The 23814-nt window shown below is 31.6% G+C and overlaps 1 protein-coding gene across 1 annotated transcript in view; it reads right to left on the bottom strand.

Annotated features, from left to right (window-relative positions):
* LOC143250961 (thyrotropin-releasing hormone receptor-like) overlaps nt 1–21317 on the bottom strand; it is a 99355-nt gene extending 78038 nt beyond the window's left edge. Inside the window, exons 1-2 of the mRNA XM_076502198.1 lie at nt 21087–21317; nt 16991–17229 (exon numbers count right to left, since the gene is read on the bottom strand). The gene's annotated coding sequence lies outside the window, so the exon portion shown is untranslated. The remainder of the gene's footprint in view (nt 1–16990; nt 17230–21086) is intronic.
* Nucleotides 21318–23814: the final 2497 nt, after the last annotated feature.

The raw sequence follows: 23814 nt of genomic DNA, 5'->3' as shown, positions 1-23814 counted from the left end.
TTCAAAAAACTAAGAAATAAAATAATGTAAACTGGTGAAAGGTCGCATCATAGTACCTTCTGTACATACACACATGCATAGATATAGATTTAACCGCAGTTAACTGAAATTCGTGTAAATGTTGTATGTTGTCACGTAAACATTCAATCAACATAGTCTGGTTAACAACTGAACAACAACACATCTGCCACCACACGTTAAGTAAAGTGTGTTGTATAAATAAATATATCTTTGTTGTGTGTATTCTTCCTTCATATTTTCATGTACAATCATAAATTTCTTTCTAAACAATTGTCTCCCACAGAAGATAGTCAAATGTGACTGTTATAAAACAAACGTACCTTAATCGTTAAGTACTGTAGTTTGTAACATACATATTTCATACCCTTTTGTGATATCCTTACCTTCTCTATGTTTGTCCAATCAAATACGAATGCATAGAGGTTGAAAAATATCTTAAATTATTTGAACAAAAACCGAAACACAACTTTAAACATTTTAAGTAATTAGCTCAAGTTTATGCATAAGTGCTGTTTAATCTCATTTATGTATATAATATGCGTAATTGTTGCAATAACTGCGTTTGCACTTCGAGGCCGTTGCGACTTTTTATGCTTGCAAATAACTCAGTGATGTTATACACGAATTAGAACAGCATTAGCGAAAGTTCAACACTGCGTAAAGTTGGCTTGTAGCCTAATTATGTCAGATGCAGACTCAAATATTTTACCAATCTCTCAGTTTTGTTTTATGACGCAAAGCAACCAGACTATCTGCGCCCTTCAGAGAAAAGAAAACGTCTTCCTTTAACAACAAATTCATACGATGTTTACTTCAGTTGGACACATAGGACAAGACAAATAAGTATATTACTTGCTTCAACAAAACGTGTTTTCATGTAGTTAGGCTAAGATTTCAATTCAACCAAAAAGTTCCAAATTGCGTTTATTCTCAAATAAATTCACAGTCGACTTATTTACACCAAGAAACGGGTGGCTACTATTTATGAGAGAAGCAGATTCGGTGTCACATCGTTTCAAAATATACTAAACCTATTTCAATACTTTATAAATAGTACGAATAAAACTGTTCACTACATGACAAAGTCCATCGATTTTCTTAACCAATAAAAATTTAGACTACAACTGTAAAAGCCCTTTCTTTCAATGTCAAGCGATTTTCAAGAACAAAAGAAACAGCTTCTTCAATCAACTTTACTTTCAGTCAGTGATTTTATTAGCAGAAGAAATAGGAAAACTTCGTAGAGGTATTAACTATTCTTAAGAGATTCCTACCAAATGCTACATAAGCTGCTGCAGACATTTTAACAACAGGAGACAAAAAAATACGCTTTTTTTCCAAAGAAAAAAACTTAGGAACTCTGACATTTTTAATCTCATTTGGCACTAATTTTTACTTTAAAAAACAAAGGTTTCAGGACTGTGAATTTCAGATGAAATAAAAAAAGACCTCTCATAATTATTATTTTTTAATAATTTGTATACTAAATAACAAAGTAAAGAACAAATGTTTCCATTAGTGTATATTTCAATAATCTTTATACTAAATAACAAAGTAAAGAACAAATGTTTCCATTAGTGTATATTTCAATAATCTTTATACTAAATAACAAAGTAAAGAACAAATGTTTCCATTAGTGTATATTTTAATATTTTTATACTAAATAACAAAGTAAAGAACAAATGTTTCCATTAGTGTATATTTTAATAATCTTTATACTAAATAACAAAGTAAAGAACAAATGTTTCCATTAGTGTATATTTCAATAATCTTTATACTAAATAACAAAGTAAAGAACAAATGTTTCCATTAGTGTATATTTTAATAATTTTTATACTAAATAACAAAGTAAAGAACAAATGTTTCCATTAGTGTATATTTTAATAATCTTTTATACTAAATAACAAAGAAAAGAACAAATGTTTCCATTAGTGTATATTTTAATAATCTTTTATACTAAATAACAAAGAAAAGAACAAATGTTTCCATTAGTGTATATTTTAATAATCTTTTATACTAAATAACAAAGAAAAGAACAAATGTTTCCATTAGTGTATATTTTAATAATCTTTATACTAAATAACAAAGAAAAGAACAAATGTTTCCATTAGTGTATATTTTAATAATCTTTATACTAAATAACAAAGAAAAGAACAAATGTTTCCATTAGTGTATATTTTAATAATCTTTTATACTAAATAACAAAGAAAAGAACAAATGTTTCCATTAGTGTATATTTTAATAATCTTTTATACTAAATAACAAAGTAAAGAACAAATGTTTCCATTAGTGTATATTTTAATAATCTTTATACTAAATAACAAAGTAAAGAACAAATGTTTCCATTAGTGTATATTTTAATAATCTTTTATACTAAATAACAAAGTAAAGAACAAATGTTTCCATTAGTGTATATTTTAATAATCTTTATACTAAATAACAAAGTAAAGAACAAATGTTTCCATTAGTGTATATTTTAATAATCTTTATACTAAATAACAAAGAAAAGAACAAATGTTTCCATTAGTGCATATTTTAATAATCTTTATACTAAATAACAAAGTAAAGAACAAATGTTTCCATCAATGTATATTTTAATAATATTTATACTAAATAACAAAGAAAAAAACAAATGTTTCCATTAGTGTATATTTTAATGCTTTTATACTAAATAACAAAGAAAAAAACAAATGTTTCCATTAGTGTATATTTTAATGCTTTTATACTAAATAACAAAGTAAAGAACAAATGTTTCCATTAGTGTATATTTTAATGCTTTATACTAAATAACAAAGTAAAGAACAAATGTTTCCATTAGTGTATATTTTAATGCTTTTATACTAAATAACAAAGTAAAGAACAAATGTTTCCATTAGTGTATATTTTAATGCTTTTATACTAAATAACAAAGTAAAGAACAAATGTTTCCATTAGTGTATATTTTAATGCTTTTATACTAAATAACAAAGTAAAGAACAAATGTTTCCATTAGTGTATATTTTAATGCTTTTTATACTAAATAACAAAGTAAAGAACAAATGTTTCCATTAGTGTATATTTTAATGCTTTTATACTAAATAACAAAGTAAAGAACAAATGTTTCCATTAGTGTATATTTTAATGCTTTTATACTAAATAACAAAGTAAAGAACAAATGTTTCCATTAGTGTATATTTTAATGCTTTTATACTAAATAACAAAGTAAAGAACAAATGTTTCCATTAGTGTATATTTTAATGCTTTTTATACTAAATAACAAAGTAAAGAACAAATGTTTCCATTAGTGTATATTTTAATGCTTTCATACTAAATAACAAAGTAAAGAACAAATGTTTCCATTAGTGTATATTTTAATGCTTTTATACTAAATAACAAAGTAAAGAACAAATGTTTCCATTAGTGTGTATTTTAATAATCTTTATACTAAATAACAAAGTAAAGAACAAATGTTTCCATTAGTGTGTATTTTAATAATCTTTATACTAAATAACAAAGTAAAGAACAAATGTTTCCATTAGTGTATATTTTAATAATCTTTATACTAAATAAGAACAAATGTTTCCATTAGTGTATATTTTAATAATCTTTATACTAAATAACAAAGTAAAGAACAAATGTTTCCATTAGTGTATATTTTAATAATCTTTATACTAAATAACAAAGAAAAGAACAAATGTTTCCATTAGTGTATATTTTAATAATCTTTATACTAAATAACAAAGAAAAGAACAAATGTTTCCATTAGTGTATATTTTAATAATCTTTATACTAAATAACAAAGAAAAGAACAAATGTTTCCATTAGCGTATATTTTAATAATCTTTATACTAAATAACAAAGTAAAGAACAAATGTTTCCATTAGTGTATATTTTAATAATCTTTATACTAAATAACAAAGTAAAGAACAAATGTTTCCATTAGTGTATATTTTAATAATCTTTATACTAAATAACAAAGTAAAGAACAAATGTTTCCATTAGTGTATATTTTAATAATCTTTATACTAAATAACAAAGAAAAGAACAAATGTTTCCATTAGTGTATATTTTAATAATCTTTATACTAAATAACAAAGTAAAGAACAAATGTTTCCATTAGTGTATATTTTAATGCTTTTATACTAAATAACAAAGAAAAGAACAAATGTTTCCATTAGTGTATATTTTAATAATCTTTATACTAAATAACAAAGAAAAGAACAAATGTTTCCATTAGTGTATATTTTAATAATCTTTATACTAAATAACAAAGAAAAGAACAAATGTTTCCATTAGTGTATATTTTAATAATCTTTATACTAAATAACAAAGAAAAGAACAAATGTTTCCATTAGTGTATATTTTAATAATCTTTATACTAAATAACAAAGAAAAGAACAAATGTTTCCATTAGTGTATATTTTAATAATCTTTATACTAAATAACAAAGAAAAGAACAAATGTTTCCATTAGTGTATATTTTAATAATCTTTATACTAAATAACAAAGAAAAGAACAAATGTTTCCATTAGTGTATATTTTAATAATCTTTATACTAAATAACAAAGTAAAGAACAAATGTTTCCATTAGTGTATATTTTAATAATCTTTATACTAAATAACAAAGTAAAGAACAAATGTTTCCATCAGTGTATATTTTAATAATCTTTATACTAAATAACAAAGTAAAGAACAAATGTTTCCATTAGTGTATATTTTAATGCTTTTATACTAAATAACAAAGAACAAATGTTTCCAAAAAACAAATGTTTCCATTAGTGTATATTTTAATAAAGAACAAATTTTATACTAAATAACAAAGTAAAGAACAAATGTTTCCATTAGTGTATATTTTAATGCTTTTATACTAAATAACAAAGTAAAGAACAAATGTTTCCATTAGTGTATATTTTAATGCTTTTATACTAAATAACAAAGTAAAGAACAAATGTTTCCATTAGTGTATATTTTAATGCTTTTATACTAAATAACAAAGTAAAGAACAAATGTTTCCATTAGTGTATATTTTAATGCTTTTATACTAAATAACAAAGTAAAGAACAAATGTTTCCATTAGTGTATATTTTAATAATTTTTATACTAAATAACAAAGTAAAGAACAAATGTTTCCATTAGTGTATATTTTAATAATTTTTATACTAAATAACAAAGTAAAGAACAAATGTTTCCATTAGTGTATATTTTAATAATTTTTATACTAAATAACAAAGTAAAGAACAAATGTTTCCATTAGTGTATATTTTAATAATTTTTATACTAAATAACAAAGTAAAGAACAAATGTTTCCATTAGTGTTTATTTTAATATTTTTATACTAAATAACAAAGTAAAGAACAAATGTTTCCATTAGTGTATATTTTAATATTTTTATACTAAATAACAAAGTAAAGAACAAATGTTTCCATTAGTGTATATTTTAATATTTTTATACTAAATAACAAAGTAAAGAACAAATGTTTCCATTAGTGTATATTTTAATAATCTTTATACTAAATAACAAAGTAAAGAACAAATCATTCCATTAGTGTATATTTTAATATTTTTATACTAAATAACAAAGAAAAGAACAAATGTTTCCATTAGTGTATATTTTAATAATCTTTATACTAAATAACAAAATAAAGAACAAATGTTTCCATTAGTGTATATTTTAATATTTTTATACTAAATAACAAAGTAAAGAACAAATGTTTCCATTAGTGTATATTTTAATAATCTTTATACTAAAAAACAAAGTAAAGAACAAATGTTTCCATTAGTGTATATTTTAATATTTTTATACTAAATAACAAAGTAAAGAACAAATGTTTCCATTAGTGTATATTTTAATATTTTTATACTAAATAACAAAGTAAAGAACAAATGTTTCCATTAGTGTATATTTTAATAATTTTTATACTAAATAACAAAGTAAAGAACAAATGTTTCCATTAGTGTATATTTTAATAATTTTTATACTAAATAACAAAGTAAAAAAAAAATGTTTCCATTGTATATTTTAATATTTTTATACTAAATAACAAAGTAAAGAAAAAATGTTTCCATTGTATATTTTAATATTTTTACTTCTCTTTTATTTCTAAAATTCAAATAAGTTTTTACGTAAACTAGCGCAAATTATTTTAATTCCACTAATTTAATGATAATTTAATTTAATCACATAATTTAAATTAAAAATTATCTAGTTAAGGAAAGAATAAGAAATGATTGGTGAATGTATATGGTATAATATAATTTAACCACTGTTTATAAATTTTACAAACCTAAATTGTTTTTTTGATTGTTCTATTTGGTTTTTGCATCTAAATTTAGGGTGTAAAATAAAAGTAATTTTGTTTGTTTTGAATTTCGCGCACAGCTACACTGCACTAGCCGTCCCTAATTTAGCAGTCAAGAGTCAAGCAGTCATTATCATCGCCACCTTTTGGACAACTCTCTTACCAATAAATAGTGGGATTGACTGTTACATTATAACGCTCTCACAGCTGAAAAGGCGAGCATGTTTCATAGAACAGTGATTCGAATTCGAAACTCTTAGACTGCACGTCGGGCTCCCTAACCACTTAACCATGAATAAAAATGAAATCCCATTAAATAAACTAAATAAACACTCTAATACTAGCATTTATACTAGATAATTTGAAATTAATAATATAATTATAACGATAAACATCGTCATTTCTTAGCTAACGAAACGTATTTAATTAATTACACTTGTCTTAAGACATTTGTATTACACCTGTCATGATTTTTGCCCTACATTCTTTGCTTAGTCACTTAGTATTTTTTTTTTCAAAAGAAGAAGAGGTTACAATATTTTAATTGTCCGTCATATCCGTTGTAGACGACGCGTTTCACAGAATTCATCAGGCTAGCTGGGGCATAAACACTAAGATATTTGTTAAAATGACATTTGTAATGGCATGAACACTTTTCTTCAGCTGACAAAGCATGATTTTGATTAAATACACTTATAATAAGACACTGCTATTAGGCCTATTGTACTTTTAACATCACATATGTAAAAAAGAATTTCCTCCTACCAATTTTAAACCAGGTCAAAAAGTTTGGATTTCATATACTGAGCTCAAGTTCACTTCTTCGTTTGTTCAATCTTTTCAAATCACTTTACACGTTTAATTCAAAGTTTGTTCCTTTTCCTAAAGTGAAATCACATGTATTTACCAATTTGAGAAGAATTATTTGATTTGTTTTCAGGTTTGGTTTCTGAATTTCACGCAAAGCTACACGAGGTTTATCTGAGCTAGCCGTCCCTAAGTTAGCAGTGTAAGACTAGACGGAAGGCGGCTAGTCATCATCACCCACAGCCAATTCTCGGGCTACACTCTTACCAACGAGCAGTGGGATTAACCGTAACATATAACGCCTCCACGGCTGAAAGGGCGAGCATGTTTAGTGTGACAGGGATTTTAACTCGCAACCATCGGATTACGACTGGATCGCCCTAACAACCTGGCCATGCCAAACCTAAGTGATGATTTAACTGTGTCAAAACCATTCACACATTTATAATTTGTTTGTTTGTTTGTTTCAGAATTTTGGGCAAAAGTTCTGAAAGGCCACCTATGCATCGCCGTCCCCAATTACGATCTGATAGACTAGAGGAAAAGCAGCTAACTAATCATCACCCAACTACCAATTAGTAAGCTATTCTTGCCATATAGAGTCGTGGGATCTGCCTGTCACCTCATAGAACACCCAGAATCCAAAACGATGGAACATTTCTTTCTTTTATTTTTCACACCAACGGATCACGAACTGTAATTTTCGGATTCAGCATCTGAGAGTATTAACATAGGCTAAACCGTTCCTGATCTAGGCTATATTTTAAATGAGTTAAAACCATTATGCACAAAAACCATTTTCTCAGCACAGCCACCATTCAGGATAACTTTGCACAGTAAAGCGAGCAAATGTAATTAAAATTAATTTGTCTAAATTGCGATTAAAAGTTCAATAGCGTTTAGTTGGTTGTTTAAAATCGGTTTCTATGGAAATGTTAAAAGTGTTTCCATATGGTCTCGTTTCAAGCTAAATACCGATTAGTTTTAACATAGTGGACTGGGACCACATCTGATTCACTAATGAATGCCAAATCATGCTTGAATCTTAAAACTTGTATCCAAATTTATCTACAGTCATTTTATTGCTCAACGTCGTGTCAGAAGACGAAGAGATTATTTAGAGAGCCCTCTAATCCTAGGTTCAATGGTAGCTCGACCGTTTTTTGGCATGTAGTACCACCCTCACGCCACCTAGTAGCGTACAAAATAATCGGTAAACCCCGATACGAGACTACCAGGATTGGAAGAGATTCTAGTTCTTCAAACCGAAATTAAACAATCATGGAGGCTGTACTAAACTTTTATGCGCATAATTATATTATAACTTTGTTACATGGTCTCAGTAGAAACAGATAATAATCCACCTACGTAGTGCACACTTGGAAAAACTTCACCTAGTTTGGATCAGTTTACGTTATGTGCATATCTGTCGAAAACTTTTGTTTGTTAATAGTATAAACTTTATTGTAGTTTATAAACAAAGTACACTTAATCAACCCTCAGAAAAATGTTTTCAGAACGTTTCAAAATTAAACACGAGTTCCGTTTCGGAGGTAATTAGAAGAGCAGTCAGTAAAGCAGATACCTCCACCACGTAACATTGGTCATATCCGGTTCTCAGAAAATACGAAAATGTGTCCATATATCCGTCGTTATCAACGGATGTGAACATTTTTTTTGGCAGAATAATGAGGAATACTATTCTATACATGTCCATCAAGTTTCATCAAAGTTTGAACATTTGTGACTGAGTTATAAATCTGAGTGTGAAAAATCGGTCCCTTGTTATCCAAAAAGTTTGTGTGTGTGTGTGTGTGTGTGTGTGTATGCGTGACCTTGCTGTGACCTTTATCCTCCAAATACAAATAACATATAAGTTGGGTCATAGTCTAAAAAATGTACTAGCTTTCGTGTAAATCCATTCAGCCTTACATGCTCGAGAAATCTTGCACATACACAAGGGTAAAGACATAACATCCGTAATTCATATCTACATCTATAGTTAATTAGAAGTTTTAGTAACATTACTTCCATGCATTTAATAAACAAGGTAACTTAAGTATACTTCCTCTTACAGGGATTCGATTCCCCTTGGTGGACTCAGCAGTTAGCCTGATGTGGCTTTGCTGTAAGAAAACACACACAAAGAGACGCTTCCTGTTATTAGTAAAATCATATTTAATATTGATTATAAGCTAAGGAAACTTGAGTTGTAATTTAATCACAAGTTGTTTTTTCGTAAAAGGCAGGTGAAAACACAAGCCTCATAATAAGAAGTGAAATAATAACATTAACAGCACTAGAAGGTTCCTTCACGTTTTCTCACGTAATAAAATAAAAGTTTTAGTTTGAAAACTGTCATAATAAATATAGACGGCACTATAATAGATACGCAATCAGTGTAAATTTACAGTACGTAAAGTACAAAAGAAAAAGCAAATATTATAATAAGTTACATAAAAGAAACTGACTTTTCGGTATCGGAAACTTTAGCTTTTGAAACCTATTCCAGGCGAACATTATTTTAACTATTTCTTATTTACCCTTTAAAACAAAGATCTATCCTTCAGTAGAAATGATGTTTAAACTCTTAGAAGCTTCGACGGAAGCAGTTTTCCATTAGCAGCGATTTATTTCTGGATTGTTTCTACGCTGTGTGTTAAATCACTGCTGAAAATTTACCAGCTTATAAGTATTGATGTTACTGGAGTCCGAAGCACTAAAACTCTGAAGCTGATAAAATATCTATATATGTATAGAATGTGTGGGTAACATTAATAAGAAATGTATTAGCAGCAATTTTCTACCTGTTTTCTGTGGTTCATGTGTAAAATGATGCATCAAACTAATAACAAAAAAAATTACCAACACCACCACTAACTTAAAATCTGACAACTTAATCCGACAACAGTTCAAAAACAACAGCTTCTGTTACCGCCTTAATCCCTACCCAATACATGCTACAGGGTAAGACCAAGTGCTGTTACTATTTTTTTTATTCTTTTCTCACTATAAATATCCTTCTTTTGAAAATGATTACAATTTTTTTATCATTTTAACCTCACTGTGCTTTTAAAATATTCAAATTGTACACCACAATAACACTATAAACCAAACGAATTTTAACGTAGCTTTACTACAATTATTTTAATGTTTAATCTTACAAGCGTTATGTACATGGGAGTTAAGTATTTATAGGGTATACATGTGCTTGTAGTGTGTGTATATATATAGGGATGGTTGTGTATACATGATGTAGAAGTGAATAGTGTACGTGTAATAAATAAATATTTAAATCTTTGAGTCTATCTGTGTTGTAAATGTTTTTCCTCTTACTTTATAACTGTCACATATTTTCAGGACAGACAGAAACAAGAGTATCATTGTAACAAATGATATATCACGTATTACGAAAAAATGTATGAACAAGCAAACTGTTAGTCTCAAAAAACTGACAGGCAAAAACACAAGAGAATCCACGGAAAACATTATTAAAATTTATAAGCAATTTATCAGACCACTAATAGAATATGTATGCCCACCATCGTTAAATGTAGCAAAAACAAATTTTATAAACTGCAAATAATACAAAATTCAATAGTCACCACAACTTTCAGAGAACCAAAAACCACAAACTCAACATTTCTACATAATTATGCAAACCTATTTTCACTAAATGACAGATTGATAGATTGCTTGTTCGGCTGCTTTAATACAAATGTATACAAGAATGACATGTTAACAGAAATAGATCGCTATATGACACATGATACTGATAGGGCTAGTGTCTCTCACCATTAAATGTCTACGTAAGAAAAAAAGACCACCTACATCAGACATTTAAAATTATTTTACTAAGAGTTGGATACCATCATTGCATTTAATAAATGTATTTTAAGTTCAAATACGGTATGGCATAGCCAGGTGGTTAAGGTACCAGACTCGCAGGTTCGAATCCCCCTCACACCAAACATGCTCGCCCTTTCAGCCGTGGGGGCATTATAATGTGACAGTCAATTCCACTATTCGTTGGTAAAAGAGTAGTCCCAGAGTTGGCGGTGAGTGGTGATGACTAGCTGCCTTCCTTCTAGTCTTACACTGCTAAATTACGGACGGCTAGCGCAGATAGCCCTCGTACAGCTTTACACGAAATCCAAAACAAACAAAGACATATAAATGCGTGAATAAGCGTAATTTGATTTCGGAGTTGTTTATGATTTTACACAACCAAAGAAAGCGAAATATTACGGTAAGAACTGTTTGTGACCAAATAAAGAAAATAATTTAAAATTACATTAAATATTACTAACACAATATTCGAGAACACATTCCTCAAACACTGATGAAGTTAAATCAGTGTTTATGTCAGAATATTATCAGTAGCATTTGACAGTCCTTCAATTTCGTTTTATTTTTCAAATAGGGTGGTTGGCCTATGGAATTGGCTGCCTTTAGATGTTGTGGAGGCAGTAAGTTTAGTTATTTATATGCAAAAACGGCTCGTTTGGGTTGAGAAAATATTTTACATAGAAGAGCGAACAACGTTTCGACCTTCTTCGGTCATCGTCGAAGAAGGTCGAAACGTTGTGCGCTCTTCTATGTAAAATATTTTCTCAACCCAAACGAGCCTTTTTTGCATATAAATTTCTCAACAAGTGGGTTTCTCGACATCACTGAGTAAGTTTAGTTAGTTTTTATAAAAAAGATTGATAGATATTTAAATGATAAGGGCTGGCTTGGCATTTTATTTAATAATTTTCGTTTGTCTTGGAAGACGACACAGCCAAGATGGACCAACAGGTCCCTTTTTGTCCCTAAAAATTATGTTAAATCATTAATTGTGTTTGTTTGTGTTTTCTTATAGCAAAGCCACATCACGCTATTTGCTGAGCCCACCGAGAGGAATCGAACCCCTGATTTTAGTGTTCTAAATGCGTAGACTTACCGCTGTACTAGCGGGGGGAAGGAAACAACTCATTAATTGAGGAGAAATGAAGAGGTCGAAAATGTACCTGACCCTCCAACGTCCTCAACGACCTAAAAACCTCGTGCTGAACATGAGATATATGTATGAAATGAGGTCTTTGTAACATAACCATATTTGGTTATGTGAATGTTAAACTTCACAAATAAAATTGTTTTTCCATAACACATGTTCACAAGCAGTAAATGTTTTAACAGGAATTCCATATGTGTACAGATACAAAGTTCCTTCAGTTTATTATAGTGGTGAATAACACGAGGTGATGGTGACACTTTTTAAATGTTTTTTTTTCAGTAATATTAATTTGTAAAAACATTTATTTCGATTTATTCTCTAAAACTTGATTTAAAAATCTGTATCTATTAAAACTGTCTCCAAATACAATGAGATTAATTTTTCAGTTAACTAGTCTAAGAGCTGTGAACCTTTTTTTTAAAAAGCATACAGTAAAAATAAATATCTTTACACCTTTATAAAAAAAGAAAAGAAAAACGCGTTACAGTGTGAACTTGTAAAAAAAGCACTTAATATTATTATATAATAAATACCCTCTTTCTTTTTGCTATGTTTTCACACTACGGGGTTAGACGCTGTGTGGAAAGATTTTGTTTGCTTTTGAATTTTGCGCAAAGTTACACGAGAGCTATCTGCGCTAGCCGTCCCCAATTTAGCAGTGTAAGACTAGAGTGAAGGCAGCTAGTCATCCCTACCCACCGCCAACTCTTGGGTAACTCTTTATCAACAAATAATGTGATTCGTCGTAACATTATAACGCCACCGTAATAACTAAAGATTCACTGGAGGATTCAGACCTGCAACCCGCAAACTGCGAGATGACTGCTACAACAACCAGGCCATCATGGAAGAAACAATAATTTTACACTTCATTAGTCCTAAAATATGTTTTCCAGCCCATAGCACTTTTCATTATAGCCTCCAACCTACACTGTTGTGAACTGACAAGTAAAAAAAAAAAAAAGAGAGAGAAAAAAAATGTTCCAAGTAGTAACGCATGCAGGTGACCAGTATATGAACATGTACAGAAATTATTTCATGAGACAAGGTAATGTAAAATAGTAAAATACGTTCATATACATGAGATAAATAAATAAATGAAAAATTCCGTTTCTCACTTTCTTGGGGCCGAACATTTACATATCGGCCGTCCAAAATTTAACGTGTGAAACTATATGATTCAACATCATATAACAATTATAAGTTTGCAAACAGCTATGTCAATACTGAATCATGCATGAATATTGATTGTTACACTTTCCTGTTGCAACTTTAGAAGTAGCTACGCGAGTATTGATTGTTACGCTTTTTACTGTTGCAACTTTAAAAGTAGCTGCGCGAGTATTGATTGTTACGCTTTTTACTGTTGCAACTTTAGAAGTAGCTGCGCGAGTATTGATTGTTACGCTTTTTACTGTTGCAACTTTAGAAGTTGCTGCGCGAGTATTGATTGTTACGCTTTTTACTGTTGCAACTTTAGAAGTAGCTGCGCGAGTATTGATTGCTACGCTTTTACTGTTGCAACTTTAGAGTAGCTGCGCGAGTATTGATTGTTACGCTTTTACTGTTGCAACTTTAAAGTAGCTGCGCGAGTATTGATTGTTACGCTTTTACTGTTGCAACTTTAAAGTAGCTGCGCGAGTATTGATTGTTACGCTTTTTACTGTTGCAACTTTAGAAGTAGCTGCGCGAGTATTGATTGTTACGCTTTTTACTGTTGCAACTTTAGAAGTTGCTGCGCGAGTATTGATTGTTACGCTTTTTACTGTTGCAACTTTAGAAGTAGCTGCGCGAGTATTGATTGCTACGCTTTTTACTGTTGCAACTTTAGAAGTAGCTGCGCGAGTATTGATTGTTACGCTTTTTACTGTTGCAACTTTAGAAGTAGCTGCGCGAGTATTGATTGTTACGCTTTTTACTGTTGCAACTTTAGAAGTAGCTACGTGGGTATTGCTAATAGCCATTTTTGACATAAATGCACACGACATATAAATAATTTATACATTAACATAACAACACATTAACATTGTGTATTGGGAGAAAATTGTACACAGTTCAATAGAATACTTATCAGGATAAAATATATCTGTATGAGAAATGTGATCAGGAAACGAAGTGCCTTATTTACATATAAAGTGCGTGTTCAAAACACGTTTAAGAAGACGTAGACAATTTCTTCCATACCCATTTAAAAACGTTTGTTTTAGGCGCAAGGTGGTTATTAGTTTTACGTTTTCAAACTACATATAGAAAGGTGTAGATAATTTCTTCCATTCCCTTTCAAACACGTTTGTTTCAGCTTCTAGGTGGTTATTTGTTTTGCGTAGACAGTTTTTCATACGCTTTTAAACACGTTCGTTGCAGGCGCTAAGTGGTTATTAATTTTGAGTAACAAAACTGAGATTCTTCCTTGGTAGAGTGCGCTTTGAACTGGGTTAAAGTCTACTTTAGCATTTTAAAACATCATCTCTAAACCATTTGGCGGAATGAGCTGGTTATGAAATGATTGTTTGCTACGTATCTAGTAAGTTCGTGGCTTCCTGCAGTTTATGCATGAGGAGTGATTTAAATGATTTTTGAAAAACTAAAAAGTACGAATCGCTGCTGTCAGGATGAAGTTTTGGTAAAATTTCTTTTTTTTTTTCTTTTCTACGTAAGCTTCAAGAAGTGTTGTTCGATAACAAATAAAAAATAAAAAAATTTGTTTTTTTATTCTAAATCTAAAAGAAACTTCAGAGGGCGTCATACGTTAATCTCAGTTTAAAATATATAATTTTATGAAAGGAATTATCAAGGTGAAAGTGAATTTGTGACAGAGTGAGCATTCCATAGACAAAATTAATATACATATATGGATATATAATTAGTTGAAATAACCGTTTTATTCTTTTTTACTTGCTTTATTAAATACACAATTAAAAATATATCGTGTTATTTTATGTATAAAAGTTATATAAACTCAGTGCATATAGTTTTTGTTTGTTTGTTTTGGAATTTCGCACAAAGCTACTCGAGGGCTGTCTGTGCTAGACGTCCCTAATTTAGCAGTGTAAGACTAGAGGGAAGGCAGCTAGTCATCACCACCCACCGCCAACTCTTGGGCTACTCTTTACCAACGAATAGTGGGATTGACCGTCACATTATACACCCCCACGGCTGGGAGGGCGAGCATGTTTAGCGCGACGCGGGCGCAGTGCATATAGATATAATATTAAAAACTCATCACTGCTTAGAAAATTACTAAACAACTAATATCATTGTTTAATTTTAAAACACCAGGCTAGAAACATGAATTGAAGTACTCGATGCACTTTCATTTTTTGTTAGGCTTACCGCCGTTAAGTTTACAGTCTTGAAAATGAAGACACAAAAGAGAAGCTCAACAATAATCGTAAACTAACTCAGTTAGGCTTAAGGCCCTTTAACGACGTAGAGTTATGTTGCTTTATCCGTTTCTCCCAAATATAAGACCTTCTTATATATGACAAAATCTTTAATAAACGTTTTACATAAATTCAGTAGTTCAGTTAATTTCAAACTCACTTGGTTGACCATTTGTCAAAAGGCTTATATTTTTACAGTTCTTCACTTCTTACTGAGAAGCCTCGCCTTAGTATAATAATGCCAGTTCTCTTTAATTAAGTAACGCATCACTTCAACGAAGGTTTATGATAAAAGGTTCAGAGTTAAAGGCATTTTGAATTACAATCACCTTCATAAATATTACATGAGCTATTTTTGGAAAGTATCTCACCTTATACTGATGTATACGATGTGGTCGACTGACAGTAATTACACTTTGTTACCAGCCAGACAGTTTTCTCTTGAAACACTTTTAAATATTTTTGTTCTGACGTGAAAAAAAAGAGTTCATGTTATCTTACATTGTATGAGACTGCGAAGTCGTAAATGCTAAGTTTCCTAGTGTGTTTTTCCGTTGATGTAATTTTCATATAAGGCAGTGTTACCCAACACAAGAGAAAATTTAAATGTTCCAAATTAACAGTTTCAACGATTTGCATATCACTGATATATTAAACTAAAAGGAAACTGTTTCTCTTTTAATCTTACGCTTGTTTGTTTTGAATTTCTCGCAAAGCTACACGAGGGCTATCTGCACTAACCGTCCCTAATTTAGCAGTGTAAGACTCTTAGGCTACTCTCTTACCAATGAATAGTGGGATTGACTGTTTAGTATTTTCGTGCAAAGCTACACAAAAGCTGTCTATGAATATTTGTAACTAATTTTGCAACGGAAGACTAGAAGGAAGGTTGTAGATTGTCAACAGCATCCAACGTCATCTCTTGAGCTACTATAATCGAAGAGTGAAATTTGACCATTACTGTAATGTAACCGCGGCACCAGGGTATGGAGCTCGATTTTGCAACGAGAGAGTACGAATTTATTAGCCTATACCAAGGTAACCAATTATTCTGTATATTAATATCTTAATCCAGTTGTATAATGCATGAGTCGTGTGTTTCTTAAAAACAAATCGGTAATTACTTAGGAAACTAATTACAGAAAACATATGCCTTATATTTTTCTCACAAATAAACCAATAATTATTTAGTAACCCAATTATCGAGTTCATACGAATTATAAGTTTCTTTTATAAAATTTTGTATGGTTAACGACCAATTCGTTTAAATTTTTTGAATATTATTAGATATTTGTCATTAAAAAATATGATAATTATTTGATTAACGTAAATTTTTAATTAGTTAGAGAACTAACTACTTTACAAAACTGAAATTTTCAGCTTATTTATACCTTGTGACAGATTACAATTTAAATTAAAAGTCTTCAACGTTTCGACACTGCTTAGTCTAGACCTTTTACTTCGACCAATGGCTACGAAAATACTATAGAACACTAACTAACCTTTAACTGGTTAGTCTTAAGTCTTCTCAAGGAAAGTCATGGTTTGAGCTGGTCGGCTGTTTGACGACGTTCTTGAAGTTGAATAGCAGCTGGCTGGTTTGTTGGAACAATCGCAAATCTAATAACAAAATAAAGTTCGGTGGCGCTCGGTACGTTCGATTGTCAAAGAGAAACGGGAGTGTTCAATAACAGCAAGGCGTTGGTAATTTACCATTCTCCGTTCCTACTACTGGTGTCACCTATATAACAATAAAGTTGACGTTTTTTGTTGTTTTTTTTTGGTATATAAACAGTAAATATGAAAACCATTCGCATAGAATTAGCTGTTTTGTTGCGCTATGTCTTCCATGAGATGGACCTCAGATATCTAAAATAATTATTTGTGTTTGAAAATCGAAGCTCAAAGAAGTTCATTAATAAAGCTGCACCAAATCGTGAAACAAGTATGCTATAAAATAAAGATATATAAAGAATTCTGTGAAACTCCTACAAAAATCTCAGAAGATACATGTAAATGAACTTGTTTTTTGGTGTTTTTTTTCATTTTTAGTTGCCTTATTTTCAAATTAAAATATATCTAAAGGTTTAGAAGAAAGAAAATTTTGATTTTGAAGCGATTTGTATAATAAAATATTACAAAAATTATATTGTAAACCATGGACAATCACACTGCAGTGAAGATCAAGTTAAATAATCTTATAATAAAATACGGGGTTTTATCAAACGTATCATGATTTTGGATTACAAAAGGTTGCCCAGTTGCTACTCTGTGCCTCTACTGAAACTATTAAAAGCAATCAAACGTGAGAACTAACACAACTTACTCTTTGCTATTTACTGGGATTTCATCTTATGTGTCACAAATATGTTAAACAATAAAAAAATTATTTATTTTTATCCTATTGTAACAAAAGGTCGTTTTGGTAAAATATGACTACAATTTATTACTGCAAGTATGTATCAAAGACTTAAAAATAATCTGTTCTTTCACCTCATCCTTACAACGAGATATTTCTTTCCACAAATACTATGCTTTTATAGGTAGGGTTTATAGCAAGACGTGATTTAGGGGGACATCTGTAGCTTTTGTGAAATGTAACAGCAAAAGCTTTTCTTTTTGTATATATTCTTAGGACACATTTTGAGGTCGGTGGTAAGGTTACGGATTTAAAATCCTGGATTCGATTCCCCACGATGGACGTAGCTGATAGCCCAATACGGCTTTGCTTTAAAAAAAAAAAAAGAAACAAATTAACAACTTATACATCACGCCCTTTTTCCCACTCTGCACGTGGAGAGTAACTGACACTTTCCTAATAAAATCAAGAGGCTTTTAAGTTTAGAATTTATATTAGTTTCCACAATACTTACTGTCAGCCTCTGAGATTTTGTAATTATAGCTGAAGCATTTACAACAACTGGGAAAACTAGCACACTTATGAGGTAATAAAATGGTACCCCATTTTTGTTTTTTGTCGTTTGTTTTTTATTGGGGGGGAGTGGAAGAAATGAATTTCTATTGACCACAAATAGTTCTTACGCTAAAGCGAAAAAACTTTCTATTAAAATCAGTTGATTGAAAGAATTCGTTGCGAAAGATAGAGTATGAAGTTATTATAAGTTAATATAAATTCCCTAATGTAATACTGTCAGAAACAAGCGCAAGCTATCTGTAATAGAGTCTATGCTACAAGCCTCAGAACTATTTATTGGAAAACCAATACCTTACCCGTCTTATTAGACAGCGGGTTTTGGTAAATTTGAACACTGGTAATGTTTTGCGACGATAACAGGTTGAATGTAATAATTGCTATACATTATCGTGTTGATCTATGTTTCTTATCTCTCTGTCATTACTAATGTTCTAACAAACATAGCAGTTACTCCTTCAGGGCAGACGCTTCAATAAGCAAAGTGCATTTTGGGATTATTTAATAATGCAAATCCAGAACACAGAACACCAAATGAAAACTCACAATTTTAAATTTCTAAATGTAAACGCGTGTGGGTGTATTTATGTACAAATAAGGCGGACATAAGACCCACTCTGTGAAGATTTTCCTTATTTATTCTGTTTTGTTTTAGCGCAAAAATACAAAAGAAAAAAAATCTGTACTCTGGCCACCGTGAGGTATCAAGCCTTGGATTTTTACATTATAAGTCAATAGTAACTTTACCGTTGACCCACTAAGGAACATCTTCAAAACTGCATTGTATAAAAAACTACAGAGTTAGAGCGTAGAATAACAACATACTAATTAGTAGACCTAAAAGATTAGCAGGCAATAACAGTTAGTAAGAAGTATACCAGTTTAGAGTTTTAGTTGATAAACATACTGTCAGTATATTCGTTAAAATTCTTACTACAACTAAGTTCCAACTCAGATTGATTGGGCTCGTAAACAAATTCAATCATTTCTTGTAAACTTGCTTTCGGTCCAATTAAAAAAATAGCAAAAAAAAACTTACTTGTAACTATGCCAGACTTTAATAGGGAAAATATTTCACGTGCTTCAAGAGGATGCTTGGCTGAAGAAAGTTATATTTCATAAGCGTGTAACAGAAACATTTCTTACTTTAATTACACTGCTAAATTAGGGACAGCTAGCGCAGATATCCCTTGTGTAGCTTCGCACGAAATTCAAAAACAAATAAACCATCCAGTGTATAGTACTATACGTAGCTTTTATCCATATAATTATTTCTAGAATAATCTACGTGTTTCAACTATTTGAAAGAACTGCATGCTAAATGGAAACATCATGAAGTCCCTAATATCGGCTCACGTATTTCTCACCAAATTATTGATTAATGAGAAGTAACCTATTGAAAAGACATTTAAAGACAAAAAGACATTTATTAGCTTCTAAACAGTTAGTGGTTAACCAACAAGACCATACGCCAAAGTCCCAGTTGCTCTAGTGTAACTACGTTTTTCAGCTTTTTTCTATTTCCTGCTTTCACTTCCCATATGCCTAAGTTTGACTTCTTAAAAATGTTTCCTAATTGTATTTTCCAGTGTATTTCCAAGCTATGATTCGAATGCACCGTCCTGTGTTTTCAGGTATTGGTTGATCATCAAGGGAAGTTCGTGTCCGTCTTATGTGCCAGTGCAAACATTAACATACAGTTATTATCTCACTGGGATATACAATAACGATTTGTGCAATTTACTTGTTTATATCCCTATTTCGCTCAAATTAAAGAGAAAAATTGCACTACTTTACCGTACTTTTATACCATATTGTGCTGCCCTCTTTTTGAAGTAAATCGAAATTTGACCGACTCAGGAGTTACGTCTGTACCATAAGGAAATATTTTCCAAAATATGAGATGTCTCCATTGGGTGGCATGTACTGATAGCGGGATGCGGTCGTTTGGCAGGTGAGCCCAGAAATAACGATAGAAAAAACGGAACAATTTAAAAACAGCGTTAACATCACAAAACTATCACTTTGCTGCCAAAGTTTTGTTTCTTATGGTTGTAGTTCTCACATTTACATTCTCCTTACATGTAATTTCTTCATTTTAAAAAAATTATGAAAAATGGGCAAAATGCATTCTCAATTAAAACTTCAATCAAAATAAAATACAGAACAACGTTTCGTTAGTGTCATCTTCAGGTTAATCTACGTAGGTCGAAACGTTGTTCTGTACTTCACCTTAATTAAAGTTTTAATACCCATACCTGCCGTCTTGAGAATACATTTTTACTTCAAGTTGGTTCCTAGACATCACGATTAACCAAAATGTTTACTTTGCTGTCATCATATGCGAAAACTGTTTCAATGTGAGGGAGATGATGCAACTTTGCTGAGATAGAGGGCGCTGTTGTTTAAAAACTGTAAAAAAACAAAACAAAAACAGTCCAACAATAATATACGTATCAGTAAAATTTATGTTGTTTTCTGTACATGCTTAAAAAAATAATATGGACAGTTAATATGGATAGAATTAACTTCTACAGGATAATTTATTAAGTATAGTTTGAGATTCACAACATTACAAAAAGTCCAACACATGAATTCCCGAAAGCAAGAATAAGTTTCTACTGGCGTGTACTTAACCAACTTTCAGTCGATCTTAGGTTACTCACGAGTTCTTTGAGATAACATAGAACTTCTTCCCAAGTTGAGGCCGAGCAGAGGCAGGTGGTTAAGGCGTCTTGACTCGTAACTTAAGGGTTCTGGGTTCGAATCACCGTCACGCCAAACATGCTCGTCCTTTCAGCCGTGGAGGCGTTATAAAATGACAGTCAATTTCACCATTCGTTGGTGAAAGTGTAGCTTAAAAATTGGGAGTGAGTGTTGCTAGCCAGCTGCCTTCCCTCTAGCTTTACACTGCTAAATTAGGGACGGCTAGCTCAGATAGCTCTCGTGTAACCTTGCGCGAGATTAAAAAAAACAACAACAACAATTCTCTCGAGTTCAATCCGTTTTTACCACACAGTTAATTACTGTTGCTAACTAGCTGCCAATAATATTGGAATTTTTGAATCTTAATTAATATTTATATTCACAGTTAGATCTCTTAATATGCTCTTTCTTACTGTCACTTTCAACTGTATTTCTGTCGTAATCCAGTAAGTCTGTAGATGTTGTTTTATCATGAACTATGCAGTTCTAGTTTAGAGGAGTGCATATCAAACGTAGCAATAGACATTCATATGATTCTAGATTTACAATCAATAATTACTGTTATAGCTCTCAAAACGCTCAACAAAATTTAATTTAGATAAGAAATGGGCCCGGTATGGCTAAGCGTGATAAAGCGTTCGACTCGCACTCCGAGGGTCACGGGTTCGAATCCCCGTTGTACCAAACATGTTCACCCTCTCAGCCGTGGGGGCGTTATATGCGACGGCCAATCCCACTATTCGTTGGTAAAAGAGTAGCCCAAGAGTTGGAGGTGGGTGGTGATGACTAGCTGCTTTCCCTCTAGTCTTAAACTGCTAAATTAGGGACGGCTAGCGCAGATAGTCCTCGTGTGGCTTTGCGCGAAATTCAGAAACAAACAAACAAGACAAGAAATGATACAAGTAGGTTTCGTTATTTTTTTAAAAGCTAAACTTAATACTAAAAAGGTGACATTTCAAACTGAATGACACCTTATGCAACAAATGATTTAAACGGCTAGGTCATATAATTATACCAGTAACTAATTTAGAGCTGCTAACTCGTGTAGCGTTGCGCAAAAAAATTCAAAACAAACAAACAGCCAAAGCCTTCTCAGAGACATCTGATGGTTCAAACCTTCAGTCTTCTAATCATCAGCTCAGAGTGCTGAGCAACTGCACAAATTTTATTAGTCTCAAAAGTCACAACCACTTGCAAAATTATGAACATTTTATAAAATTATTTCAGTGAGATAAAGGCACTACAAAATTTGTAATTTATATTTTATGTTGCTTCTGAGGTGATACAGTATTATTTGTTGGCTGACTTGAATATAACACCTGGTGGATATTTTACCAAGTTGCTTTCTTTTAGTCATTTTCGTGACACTGATAAGTCGATGTAACTTTCACTTTCTGTTTACAGTATTAACTTTGTGATAATTTGTCAGTGACATTTCTGGTAACTGAAAAGTAACCATTGTTAATCAATGCAACTGAGTGGTTCCACTGTAATACTGTAGAAACCTTCATTTATTCATTAATGTTTTCTAACAAGTTGTGACTCTCTCTTGAGTTTCCTTTAACACTTAATCACACGCTCTAAGTTAACCTAATGTAATGAGTTATTACGGAAAAATGTCGAAATCACTTCGGAAATAATAATAACAAATAAAAAAGCAAGATATTTACAGCAAAATATATTTTCAATAAGTAAACGTTCAGGGTTAACATCCTTTTTCAGATTTCTGTCAGCTTAAAGTATAAGATTTTTGTACAAACAACTAAGATTATAATAGAACTTGTACTAATTGTTAATATAATACCAGACAGTGTACTAGTAACTGAAATTATAATATACTCTTCAAAAAAAGAAACGCAAAAGGCAAAATATGAGACAAATTGTTAACAAGTTTATTCCGGGTAGTTCTGTATGACATGTGTGAAACTTTGCACATTCACTGCTGAACATCCAAAGTCTGCAAAGGCGAAGTCCACGCTCACTAGGTGAAGTTTAACGTCACTTAACGTCAATAACGATAATGGCCCCCGTGAGCATCAATAACTGCTTGGCATCTCCTGCCCATGGAAGCGATGAGATGACGAATCACATCCTGTGGAATGGCTGTCCATTAAGCCTGCAAAGCTGCTGCAAGCTGAGGTAGAGTCTGCGGTTGAGGTTGTCGCCGTCGCAGACGGCGGTTCAACTCGTCCCAAAGATGTTCGATGGGGTTTAAATCTGGTGATCTGGAGGGCCAGGGAAGAATGTTAATGTTGTGGTGTGTCAAGAAGACAGTGGTGAGTCGGGCTGTGTGAGGACGGGCGTTGTCATGTTGAAAACCGTTGTTGACGTTCACCATGATTTGCATGGGTTGCACATCAGGCCTAAGAATCTTGTCGACGTATCGACGGTCTGATCGGAAATCCTACGCAGTCCTGGTATGGTTGAGGCAGTAGACGTCGCAGTGGTGGTCCTATCTCGAAGGTGACGTAACCGTATGTTGCGATCTTGTGCGGGCGTGGTCACATGAGGTCTGCCAGATCGTGGACAGTCACAATTTGATCCATGTTGTTGGTGACGATTCCATAGCCTTGTGATGGTGCTTGGGTGGACATTCACAGCTCTGGCAACATCTGATCGAGATTCGCCTGCTTCCAATCGACCAACGGCGTTGTTGCGTTGTGCTTCAGTCAGTCTTGGCGTAACTGT

Source organism: Tachypleus tridentatus, chromosome 5, assembly GCF_004210375.1.
Source record: "Tachypleus tridentatus isolate NWPU-2018 chromosome 5, ASM421037v1, whole genome shotgun sequence".
NCBI lineage: Eukaryota > Metazoa > Arthropoda > Merostomata > Xiphosura > Limulidae > Tachypleus > Tachypleus tridentatus.
The sequence above is the reverse complement of the archived record's forward strand: the minus strand, read 5'-3'. Positions and strand labels throughout refer to the sequence as shown.